General features: G+C 47.5%; 1 protein-coding gene across 1 annotated transcript in view; it reads right to left on the bottom strand.

Annotated features, from left to right (window-relative positions):
• The window catches only part of LOC100748084 (Krueppel-like factor 6), a 281,466-nt gene that overhangs the window by 225,060 nt on the left and 42,725 nt on the right, over positions 1-13,681 (bottom strand). The gene's annotated exons all lie outside the window — the stretch shown is intronic.

The raw sequence follows: 13,681 nt of genomic DNA, 5'->3' as shown, positions 1-13,681 counted from the left end.
GCGCGGACCGTTCCGCTCATCCGCGTGCAGTCCGCGCGAAGGTAGTTCTAAAAGAATAGAGTTAGCGGGAAAATGCGGTTGCCGTTTCAGCTACGTCGGTGCCGGGGGCCGCTAGGTAGGCAGCCAGAGGCAACGGCGAGGAACGAGCGAGCGAGCGAGCGCTCGACGCGATCAATAACACGTGTGTACGCACCGACACACACCGCCGCACGCACTTTTACATTCAACACCGGTGTGCCGGTGGCACCCCAACCGATCCACAACCACCGCGCCACGACCACCGTCGCCACCACCACCGCGATCACCGCCGCCCTCCCTAACCATCTTTCTCCAACCAATGCTTTGCGTGTCTTCTGTCTTCCTCGCACTATCCCCTTTCTCTTTCTGCCATTCACCGTTCACTATACATTCTCGTCCTCTTCTTCCAGCTCTTCCTCCGCCTCTTCCTCTTTCTCTTCCTCGTTCGCCGTCAGACACGAAGCAATCCCGCGCATTACGAGCGCCCTTCTATCCTCTCTTACGGTGATCGTGGTCGCGTTGGCTCGTGCGCGCGCGCACGTACGAAACACGCGACGGTGCACGCAGAAATTACACGTACAGAAATGTATACCACCCACCTAGCCACCGGCGCCGATATATAAACGCGGAAACGTCCGGAGGGAATGGAAACGTGTAATTGTGTAAATGGTACAATGGCCGACGGTCCCTCGTTAGAGAGATCGTCCCCACCGTGGAAACAAGATTCTGATTAACGCCCGAATTTTATCATCCACCGCAGCTCGTTTGCTTCTACCACCTTCCATCTTTCTTCATTCTTGTTTCCTCTATTCCGCGTTTTCCATCGTTTCGCTACTTTCGTTACCCGTGTCCCGTTTTCTAAAGAGTCTTTCCGTTTCCGTTCCACTGGCTGGCGAACTTTCTCCATGCGTGCACCGACGCGTTTTCGCGTCTTCGCTGGAATCCACCTTCCCTCATTTCCACCGCGTCGTTTCCGCCAACGCATTTGACGTAATTTCGATACTGCCTATTTCGAGAACTTGAACGTGTGCCTTCTTTTTCGAGCGAACCGCGCCGTTAAAGGGGATCGCTGCATCGCGTGTACGAGTAGAAGAGTCTCTACAATGGCACAGCCTTCGTAGAATCGAGGACGCGAACAGTCCATGGGCAAACACAGAGGACGAACGCGCTGTAATTTCACGTGGAAATCCATTTAAAGCGATTGAACGCTAGATTCGGAGAAGAGGGCAGGGAAGAAAAAAAAAACTGTTCGAATCGTGGGATCGCAAACGTTTTATCGCACGATCGTGATGCTGGATTTAAATTTACTCGATTTCAGGCAATCCAATTTGGCTAATGAAACGACGCTGTTTGTCGCTAGGCGAGCACAAGCGCGCCTGTCGTGTCTCTTTTCCGCTCTTTATCCCGTTTCTACCCTCTCGACTCTCCTTTTCGTTTCGTAATGTACAGACCCAAACGGCCAGGTAATTAAGTTGTAATTGATAAGCGTGTTATTTCGTCGATATGGCCCTCCCGCGGAAAAGGAAAATTAAGTCGATTCGCCCGAGCACGGTGAAATGGGCATCGCCTCGCGCTGTAACTGTGGACTTCGCGTTGTGTGGCATGCCGTCCCAGCGCGTGCATTTCAACCCCCGTCGAATTTGTCCTGTGATTAATCGGGCGAACGTAAATTAAGAATTTTGCGTTACACGCGACGATGCACTCTATATCCTATAAATTATATTCGTTGGACATGGCATTGTTCCTGACTAATTATAAGAAAAAATTCCGTACACTATCGCGAACGTAACTTTGAAAAAAGTAAAGCAAAGAGCGTAACTTTGCGGTGTCGGTGCCTAACGCGAAAACGGAAGGGCTGGCCCGGTGAAAACGGGGCTCGCGATTATAAATAGTGGAAAATACCGCGAACAAACGGAGCTGTGCACGCAGCCGTGGCCAAATACTCGCTAGTTCCGGCTATGGGTCACAACGGAAGTGCAGCCGTAAACCCGGGCGCATAGGTGCCGACCACAATGGCTCGTAGAAAGCGGCCGTGTGTATCGAGGAACGGTCGGGAGCGTTAAAATTCACGCCCGGCTCGACCGATTCGTTTTTCGTCCGCGCGACAGTTAATAAACACGTTTATTACTCCCAGTTATGGAACGCATAGTCGGCTAGGCTCGTGGAGGCGCGTGTACGCGAGTATCGACCGAATTAAACGAGGATTTATATCGATCAGGAGACCGAGTATGGCTATAAAACGATATTGAAATTAATCGTCGACGAGAACGATCGGCGGTACGTGTCCAAAACCAAACGGTACGAAACCAAGAAACGAGAGAAAATGTCGATACGTCGCGCGAAGCAGAAAACAGCCGGCGCAAGGTGAATGACACGCCGACAATCGCTGGTGCAGCTACAATAACGGTTCGATCAGCAAAACCTCCGCGTTCCCGGTAATCTTGCAACATTCCGCGCATACCACGGCCACGCTGCTTCGCTCCTCGACCAGCGTTGAATAATAAATATATAAATACCATCGCGCCGGATCCGGGGAACCGTACAATTTCCTCCGCTAGCGATTTAGGACCGAACGACTTCCTATCCCGTGCGCAAACGATCGTCCCTGCGGTACCAAATGGCCATTTAGCGAAAACCAGGAAACGACAGGTCCGCTAGATTTATGCAACGACGAATTAACGTCGATTGATTCGCGAAAAATATCGTCGGTTTCTGCGGCGGTGCCCACTGAGACACAAGATGCCTGGTCATCGTTGTGGTCGTAGTTGCCATGGCAAAAAGCGTGAGCTCGTGGTTTACGAGCGGTCAAAGGAAAACTGCGGAAAAGGAGAATTGCTCGCGGACAGGAAAGAAACGTCGTGGAATGACTGAGACAGAGACATGGGAATTGCGCGTTCCAACTGCTTTCTTTCTCGTCGTTTCGTTTGCCGAGTAATCGCCTTTATGCGAAGTTACTTGGGCTAACGAGCCTGGTCAACGAAAAACGTTTTCGTTGAATTACCATTAAATTGCCAATCGTTGAACAGTGGGAGGCTTCGTTTTTCTCCGTTTACGAATCAGACATCTCGCCGTGATAAGTTTAACGATCGAGTAGAACGCGAGTTGTGGGTTCCGATTAAATAAATCAGACGCAGACCAGGAATACGCGAAGCGAACGTCGAGCTCGAAAGGGGTGATGTTTCGAATCTACCAGCCCCAAAATTTGTACAACGAGCGTAGATCGTAGAATCTTGTTTCAGGGGAGGGTTCGGATGAATCGCTGTTGAACACGCGAACGTCTACCCTCGTTCTACCTGGTCATGGCGTGCGAGTGCACGCACGCGGGCGAGACATGTGCACGCACGCGGGCGAGACATCCGGCGTACACGTAACGAGGGTGTACGCGCGGTTGGTCGGTAGATCGGTAGTGTAGTTCACGGTGGTGAAAACTTGGCTCGCGCTTGGCTACCGTAAATAGCGGTTTCGAGCGGTCGCATAAAGTTCGCCACGAGTCCACGGCAATGTATTCAAAAGCATCGGCTGCAGATATTATTTATGTTAATATAATAGTCTTCTCACCCTGCGCGCCGCTTTTCTACGGCAACAGCCTCCACGATGGAGATAGGAGGGAGTAACAGAGGGGGGAGGAGGGGAACGCTGGGTGAAGCAACGAAGCTGTAGGTCGAAAGGGATAGAACAGAGGCATAGAGGAAAGGCGGAAGGGAGCCAGCTAAGGTAATAATATGCGTGTACGTGAATATACGCTCGCGGCGTGTGCGGCCAACACACGACGGAATTCACGCACCTGCTCCCCACCGAGTTTCTAGCCTCGCCCTCTGGGACGTAATTTGTGAGGTTTACAGGCAACCAGGGGTCGAAGGACACGCCGTAAAAGGGATTTCCAAGAGACAGCGAGACCCGCGAGAGGCCAGCCGTATCTACCATAGTATGTCCTCGCCTATGGTTGATCCTTCGATACTCGATCCTCTCCGGCTAAATAGATTGACCTGCGAATCGAGGCCGGGCGCCCCTTGAAATCTTCTACCCGTTCGACCGGGATAATATTATTTTCGTCGCACGGTAAACTGAAAGAAAAGAGGCTACGACCATCCCTGAAATGAAAACCAACCCTTTCGCCTGGGGATCGTAATACACTTTGCCGGATACTTTTGCCCGAGAACAGCGCAAAAGAAGACTCGATTCGATATCGATCTGAACCAAACATAGCTGCCAATGATCAACGGTTTCGTTATCGATGACTCACGAGCCTTACTCGCGAGGTTTCCTAGTTTGTCAGCGCTGTAATCGGCAGGCAATCGCGTGCTCGTTCAACGATTATTGACCGGCTCGCGAGCTCCTACGCATCGGTTTTCTTCGATATTTCTGCATTTAAAAGCCAAACAAACTGTTTTCTTAAAAATTTACCGTTCTCCTTTTTTTTTTTTTTTTTTGAAGATTGTATGATATACAAAATCATTCCCTTTCTCTCTACTGTCATTTTATGTTCTATTGAGAAATACCAAAAAAGGACATAGGTCAATTTATGTTTCATATGGAGATTTCTTTTATGAAATCACATACGAGACAACTTCGAGAGCAAGACACAACCTTGACTTCACATTATCTATGTAAAATCCAACAGCTTCGTGAGTTCACGATCACATTGTAGATCATAACAAAACGATTACCCCCAATTCAACCATACTGATCGCGTTCAATCTTAAGAATAGAGGAAACTGTACTTCTTCGAATACTAAACTCGATTCCATCTTCCTATAAATTATCGTCCACATAGAGACTATGAAGCTGAGAACTGATTACTTCAGAAACTAAACCGAGTTATGCCAATCATAAATCAACTTTATATTCGAGACAGACTTTTGAGAAAACAAGGTTAAGCTCTCGCCAATAAATATATCGTAGAGGAATAAAACAAAAACTAGCGCGTGTTTTAACACAGGGAACACGTTCATACGGAGAACGACCATGAAAAAGCAATAAAGCGAGGGAAACAACGACGGCCGTTTCGATCGGCTGGCAAATTCGACAACTTCGTCGGCCGCGTTCGCGATGGATCACACTCCCGATCGAGGAAAAAAGAAAAAGAGAAGGGAAAATAAAAAGAAGGGAAAAATGAAAGGGAGACGTAAAAACGCGGGGGAAGACTCGAGCGCGACTCGACGCAAGCGACGGCGTAATAGGAGGCTGCGGTCGATAAGACCAAAAAGACGGACGGTCGGATGAGCGGGCTGGCGAGCGAGTGAATTGCTACGCGAGGGGGGATGGTAGATCTGGTTACTCCACTCCTGTTATCCGTTTGAGGCAGTTACCCCCGCTTTCAGCTCTGTTAAAGACACATAACCGCGCTTCGCGAGAGGGAAAAAAGGAGAGGAAGAAAAGGGAGAGAAAAAAGGAAGGAAACGAGCCAGAGTGAAAACAACGATCCTTCGAAAGCAACGCTATTCAAACTTTACCCAGACCGTAATTAATTGTGTATCTCCGTTTAATCGAGAATTGGCCAGAACCATGGTCCATCGGCGTCGAATGTCGTTTCATTCGTTTTCTTTCTTCGCGCTGCAAAATCTTGTACATTGAATCCTTTCGCGAGGAATCACTGATGGATCGGTTACCTGTGTCTAGTGAAAATATCGTTCTCGATTCGAAGTAGCAGACTTTCGTTTAAAGCTATCAGTTGAACACCGATCGATAGTACATGCTAGTTATTTCGATGGAATTCGCGTAACGCGGAGCGACCCGATCTAATCGATGAACCGAAGAAGCAACCAGTTATAGGGGAAAAAGTTCAAGGGAAAATTTTCTTCTCAGTTCGATCGACCACTCGTACGGTGAACGCTCCGACGCGTTAAGGCTCCGTCATAACGGTGAAACCGATTTTTCGTATGTATCCTACGCGTCAGAAGCTGTGGTACATCCAGCCAATCTTACCGATAAATCATGCTAATGGTGGATTGATACTACGGGCATCATCGCGTTAACACGATAAGAATAACTCGATGTTTCCATAAACGTTCACCGTTCTATTTTCTATCATAATAATCATCTATTACAATATTATAACAATCATAATAGTCATAATAATACAATAATCATAAAATTGGACTATAGTGTGCGATCTTAATCGTGAATCGTGATCTTAAAAATGTTAAAAGCTTTTCGAATAAAAAAATTCGGTTAATAGCTTTCATGTACATGAAACGAATTTCATGATAAATTATCAAAGACTTCAGATAGGAATTCGTAAATCTTCAACATGTTTATCGAAACTCGCAAGTATTAAAATCCGTCGCTATCGACTTGTCGGATGATTCACAGAATGTTAGGTAATCTTGCTTGATATCGCGATTCCAGATCTATGCACATATAGAAAATATTTGATTATTCCGTGTTCGAACGTATCTCGATAAAATCGATGTTTTAACGCCGATACAATTCCAAGGAAATGTCGAATTAATTATTCGACGAGGAGTGCCGTATATTACGCCCTTCTAATGTAGGATAAGGGAAACTCGTTTCTTAAATATTTCACCATCTAGATACTAATTCACTTAATGTATTTCTAAACGACCCAAACGAACCAGGAAAAAAATGTGGCCGCTCGCCGCACCCATAGCAGACCAATAACTCACATCCGCCATCGACGATGCCGTACAAAGATTCCAATAAAAGAGGGAGAATCCTCGAAACGTGGAGGATTAAACATCAGCTACAGACATCTCTGCGTAATATCGACTAATGCCGCGATTAAAATCCGCAAGGACAGCTCCATTAAGGTCATTCCAGACACGCGTTCCATCGCGTCATTCTCCTAATAACAGAGCCGCCTCTGTCTCGAAACACCATAAAGGTCGTGTTATTCGAGGCGGCGACGAAATTCCGCCATTTTGGAAATTCTTCTTCAATTTCACTCGTTTTATTTTCAAGAAGCGTAGTCGACGAAGAAGGCACGTTCGTTTAAGGCACGAGCGGAAGAAGTACATCTGGTCATCGAAATTTTTACTCGTCGGTGGTCCACGTATAGTTTTCACGCGTATTTTCCTGCCCGCGTGCGTGTGCAGGACGTACCTATCACGTGCGTGCATGGTACGTTCTCGGAATGCACACGCGGGCTAAGAGTTTGGCCGGTAGTATCGCCGATGCAACGGTGCACGCGCGCTGAAATTCAATGCCGAAGTATGCATGCTCGCGTGTGGCAGCATGATAATGATATTCCACGGGTTTGTTCGCTGCTCGGAACGCAATTCCTCGCCCTTCTTCTCTTTCCATTCCACCTTCGGTTCTCCTTTCAGCAGCATAGTGTCAAGGCTTGAAAAGTTACGCTCGAATCGACTCCGGGATCATCTTCGGTAGAAACAAAGGTTCGTGTAAATTTTCCATGGTTCAAAGGTATTTGCACGTTGTGTCGTGTCTCGTCTTCCTGACGAAGCGTCGAATTTATAATTCTGTGTTTTTTACCTCGAACGTTGGATCGTCCCTTCTGTTTGGGATAACGTATGCTCGGAACGGTAATGTGCGATTTCTCACAGCCAAAATGCTGTCTGGATCTGAACGAGCTGCGGATGTTTTTCAAACTCTTGGAATAAAATCGTAAACTCGATGACAGTAGTGTATTTTCTCCATTTCAGGGTATAAAGAACGTCGAAAACGATAATCGACGAGGAAGGGGTGGTTTCAATGCGCGTTCGGCATAAACGCGTGCAATAATCGAGTTCCTCGCAGCGGACGAAGTCAATTAAAAATATTTCATTATTTTTGCAGGCCGTTACCCGCTCGAAATTCAATATCTCTCGATTTTTCCAGCGGTTCTGAAAATTGCGTCCAGTATAATCGTTTCGCGGCACCGCGTCGCGTAAATATCGCGTCCATCGATTTGCGGTCGCAAGGAAGACTCGCAAGTTTTCCAAATTTCGATCCTCGTCATGTAACAATTCGTTAATTGTTTGAGGTGTCGGGAAACTAATTCCGCGATGTACCGTTAATGGTCGGTTTGATTCGTAAAATTTAATAAACGATCACATTTGTAACTGCGCGCCCGCCTATATAATAACGTTCGAAACGAATTCGTTTGCAAATTAAATACATATCGATGAAAAAAATCACGACAGCAACTTTCCGAGCCCATCATCAATACTCATTAATTCACCATGGATTTAATTAAATTTCAATGACGGCCGACCTTTCAAAACGCAACCCCTGCTCGGACAATGCAACCAAAGCTGCCTAAATCACGATGGCAACATTGACTCCATTTTCCCGCTTCATCCGCGCTTTACAACCCCGCTGGACGCCGGGGGCGGGTGCGTTTGCGAGGTCTGCACCGCTGGTCATTACGCATTACGCATTCATAAGCCGGGATTTAAGGTTAGGTCGCAGCCCGACGCTAAGTGCATTAATATCCACTTTTAGCAGAGACGAATGCACTAGGGACTGTCACAGTCCCCTCCCTTGCCTGTGCATGTATTTAACTGCGTCGTCAAGGTGCACACGTAGGGTGGCGATCGAGGACCGAAGGGCGAGTGACACGTCACTATTCGAATAAAATCGAAGCTTCAGGCACTTTCATTCTCCACCACGTCGATGGAACTCCTTACAATCGCGTCGTATTATGGCGTCTTTTATCGTACAGAAAGACGATAAAGGCGTGACGCTTAATTTCTTCGATATTCCCTCCTGAGAGTGTACCCGTTTAATTGACCGTTCTGTTCGTTCATTCTATGTTACTCGTATGCAAATTTGATGGGCTAATTAGGAAACTTTCGAGAAGCGAGGTCGTTCGGTCGTTTATTTGGAATCGTTAAACGACGAGAGTACTAGAAAATCGGTTTACCAGCCAAGCTAAACATACGTGCATATCGATCACTGGTACATTTTTTAATTCGCACAAATTTTCCAGCGGATAGTCTAGCGTTCGTCGTGGAGAGTCGAAAGGATCGAAGAGGGGAAATCGAAGAGGGAGACAATCGGAGGCAGGAAAACGTAAGAAGATTGCAGAGTCGAAAGAGCAGACTCCTGTAGCTGGCGCGAAAGGTGAGGTTGAAAGCCCCGTCCCTTCCTACTCGTCCCGTCGCTTTCACACTCTTTCTCTTTCACTCTCCGCTTTCCACGATCTATGGCCGGCTTAACTCCGGCACGCTCGTATTTTACAGGACACTCACAGAGTCGTGGTGCGTACGTACACATGCCCGGAGGCACCAATACACAGACAGAAGGAGGAGAACACCCCCTGCTGGAAGTGTCTCTCCGAACGCTTGAGGCCCTTCCTCCCCAGTGCCACAGGACGCTCGAACGCGCCGCCATCCCTCGGCGTCTTTCCCCCAAAACCTTGCCACCCCGTATAAGCTAAAAACGACCTGGTCGCTTAAGGTTTCGTTTAATCTTCCCTTATCCTACGTCCTGGCAGGTACCCGTACGATCGCACGAGATCTCACCCCGATCCTTTTTTCGTCCTTCTATCGCAGATGGAACACGGGGGATCTTTCCCCGGTGGTTCTCGTGTCCGTGTGACGTTTAGGACGATGCCTCTTCCTGCCGCCTCTCTCTCTCCGAGTCCGTGGATTTAATATTGATGAAGGGCTCTCTCGGCTGAGAGAACACAAACGTGATTCGTGTTCCTTCGAGCATGGTGTATTTTCCTTTATCACGGGTAGCGCGCAATTAAAAAGGATGCTTTTCCGCGTTGCGTTTAAAAATTACAGAGAATTTCTTTTTTTTCTTCAACGTGCAATTTAATCTTCGTGCATGTATATATCGAAGTCAGTACGGTGGAAATTAAACGTCGAAGAGATCGTAATTTGATTTTTACCGAGTCTACACGGTTCCACGCGGTGCGTATTGAATTATAAGCTGTCACAGCCGGAAGTACATTTGTACCGTGACGCCGGCTACCGGTGTCTTGCTCGTTTTTCACGGCAATTTCATTATCACTGCTCTCGGATCCGGAGTCATTCGATCACCCGTGCAGCCTACCAGTCTTGCCGGAGCTACTCCGGGCTCGCGCAAATAAATCTAGCGCCCGGTGAGGGTGACAAGACACACCGTCGTGTTCCTCTCATCTGTTCCCGGCGAGATAGAAGTCGGTCGATCAGTCATTGCGACAGCCCTCCTGCAACGACTCCAGACAAATCGGTAGAGAGCGAGACGGGTGAAAGTCTTGGTCGCTTCCTTTTCTTCGTGGGACGACCCATTACTCGCGTCAGCCACGAAGTTCCCAGTAAATTCGTGTTCTGCCTTCAATTTTCTGTGCTCCAGCTAGTTGTGCGTGTTTCAAACGATGAATGGAGAAGCTATTCTGAACGAATATAAACGTTTGGCCTACACAAAAAATTCGTCAGCTTAAAAAGTAAATACGACGATCGAGTCAACCTCTGTACATTTTTCAGCAACAATTCTGTTGTTATATTTTCTTTTGAATTATTCTGTCATTTTATCAATTTGCAACGAACGTTGTTTTACGTGGATTCAACGACCACATAACGGCTAGCCAATTCCTCTTGTTCGTATCCGTTTCCCATGACCAAAAGGCCAACTCCTTCTCCTCAGTACCAATCCCCTATTTTTCTTCCTTCCGCACTCGTTTCCTGAGGGATTGGTTATAAACGCTAGCAGCGAACCGGCGCCCGATATCCTCGACGCAGAATGCTTCAGCGCGCGGTCTTTCGGTCGTTTTCGAGCACAGTTTTAGAGCAGGGAAAGCCTGGCGACAAAAGAGGTAGGGGAGAGGAGAAGCATGGACACAGTGCGGTCGTCGTTTGGCCGACGAGCAACCTTTGTATCGAGGGCAGCGACTGTGAATCCGGTAGCAGTCGGTGTACACACCGCTCTTCCTGCTCGTAACGCGAAAACACGGTCCGCGACTTTGTCCCGTGAACGCTTTCCTGACGATCCTCGGAATAGGCCAAATTTAAATTCTACGTGGAAATTGCGCCGAGTTCGTTGACCTTCTCCCGTAGTATTTGGACCAACTAATGGTCAATCGTGCGTTGAAGTAGCGTGAATTCCTCTGATACTATCGTTTCTAATTTAATCCAAAGGTTTAACAAACGAAATATTAAATACACCTAGAAAGTCCTGCGTCACCCCGTATACAATTTAAAACCATTATAACACACTTTAACTGTCGATACGCGATATGTCCAGGCTACATATTCGCGTAAGCGCCTACAAAAATTACAACGAAAGATCGATCGAGCGACGCGAGTCGATGGCGCGTTCCTTTTTGCGCGGAAATCCAATTTCTTCGCTGGAGAACGGTAAATAACGCGGGGAATTTTTTCCGAAAAGTATACGGGAGAAAGATCGTGCAGGATTACGGGCGTGTAGTGGGGTAGGAAGAGACGCGGAAGGATGAAAAGGAAGAAGGAAATCGGATGGAACGAGAAAAACGGACGGAGGTAGTTGCGGAGCGCAAGAACGGAACCGCGCTGGCGTGGTCAGCCGAAGGCAAAACAACAGCCACGAGCTTTATTGACTGGAACCGATGAAAAACGAGGAGAGATCGGCCACCAGCGTCGTTCTGCCGCACGCCGAAACTCCCAGCTCCCTTCCTGCCTCGCTTAAACTTCTGCCGCGTCTGCTATCGATGCGATAGGTAAACACCAGCGATAGATACGCGACATTACCAACGAGGATACGTACATATGTGCGTCGTATAGTCGCTACGATTTTCCAGCTATCCCTCTGGAATACGCCGGAAATATTGTCGGTCGTCTATCCCCGTCGTTCCGAGCGTTTCTTCAACTGATCGATTAACCTCGTTGCGATTCTTCGTTCAAGCTGACTCGACGTCTGGTTCCAGCGTATCTAATGATGCTTTAATCCGAATCAATCATGGTCTCCAAAAAATACCAAATGAATACCTATATCCTGAATTAAAAGAATCTTACGCGTTAACTCACGTACAAGAAGGAAACGGCGATTCGAAAATGGTTCAAAGACCATCGTGGATAAACAATATCTGTTGGAAGAGCAATGTCCAGGTTTCTCCCCTTTTTTTCGCAATCGATATTGTCTCCCCGTGCTCTCAGCGACGCATTACACAATCGTCCCTGCCGTATCGCGCAACTTATCTCTCGCGCGGCTCGCGACACGTTTTCTCGGCTTGATTGCATAACGCGGTTTACATACCGCAATTTAAATATTCCACCTCGGTGCGTCCCGTTGCGGTCGCGTGTTTTTTCCTGAAACGTTAAACGAGCTGACTCTAAGAAATACCACTTGAACAACTTCCTCTCCTAACTAACTTTACGATATGCCTTCACGCGTGATACCATTTTGGAGTCACATGAAAGCCATGAAATTAAGCGTCAAAGAAGGTCTACGAATCGAGCGTGATTCCGTCGGACAGAAAATCGAGTCGATTCCGAACTCCGACGGAGATCGGTCCCGGTGCAATTTCAAAGATTACATCGAGAAACGAACGATGACGACTGGCAGCGCGACATCGGTCTCTGGATCAACTTCCGGTTTCGCTGGAGACCGCAGCGCGAAAGATTAACGACGTATCGTGTCCAGCGTCATGCTCGGCAAGTATCGAACGGTGGACAGCCCTGTCGATTCCTTTGGGACTTTGACGATGAAACAGGAAGAAGGGAGGGCGATCGATCACGTCGTGCCATCGTGAAGCGGATCGTTGACTCGTCGACCGACGAATAATCACCGAGGTATTTCGTTACGCGGAACGCCGTGGACGGAAATTTAATGGAGAAGAAACCCCGTTTTTCATTCTTCGTTTAAAAGCAGCCTCTCAAGAATTAAACGTAATTTATAAGTATGTTTCTTGATAATTAGAGTCTGCCGGCTTGGCAAAGCTATTTAATAAAAGTTGTCGAATTAGTTTATCGATCCACGTACAATTATATTCGATCTACATACTCTTTTCTATCAAAATTCGAATCAAAAATTTCCGTTGTACCGCGAGTAAAACTTGTACGTGGCCTTACTCCTATCTGATCTCCACATCTTAGGAACGTCAGTACCGATAAGAGAGATAAGAGGTATGTTTCCCTAGAGCCGCGATATGAGTTGTTCGGGTTTGTTATGCGAGAAACGGCATTCTCTAAAAGATAATAGCGCTATCAACGTAATTTTTCATCGAACGATATTACTCAAGAAATCAAAATTCCATTGCGTTTAACGACCAGGCAATCCCGATGATCGCTGAAACTCGTTGAAGAACCGGGAAACGGCATCAAGAATCCTCTAAACGGCTTTCCCCGCGCGATGAAAAGAGCCGTGCGTCATTGAGTTCTCGTGGAGAATCTACAAAGGAAGTGGAGCAATTTTTTTCGATGCGTACGAGCCCGACACCTCGCCACATGCATATCACACAGGGACGCGAAACGAGCTTTACAGCTTACGCGTACGCGACGAATCAGTGCTCATCAAGGCCGGCTGTGGTTCCGCGTTTCTGCCGCCAATGGTGCCGCTTCATTCAAAAGGAGTGATACGACGACACAGGTTACGAAGGGTGCGGCAATCGAGAGAGATAGACAAAGCGAGAAGGAGGAAGAAGAACAGAAAGAGAAGGAGATACAGCAAGAGAGAAAGAAGTTCGCGTGTCGGAGAAGGGACGCTTTGAGGGCGGAATGTTTTCATTTTAAGGTCCTCCAGCGTCCTTCAGAGCCTTTCCACTGGAAGCCCCTTCCCGTTTCTTTTCTCTGATGCACTC

The sequence above is a fragment of the Bombus impatiens genome, unplaced genomic scaffold (genome assembly GCF_000188095.3).
Source record: "Bombus impatiens unplaced genomic scaffold, BIMP_2.2 scf_0136, whole genome shotgun sequence".
NCBI classification, from domain to species: Eukaryota; Metazoa; Arthropoda; class Insecta; order Hymenoptera; family Apidae; genus Bombus; species Bombus impatiens.
The sequence above is the reverse complement of the archived record's forward strand: the minus strand, read 5'-3'. Positions and strand labels throughout refer to the sequence as shown.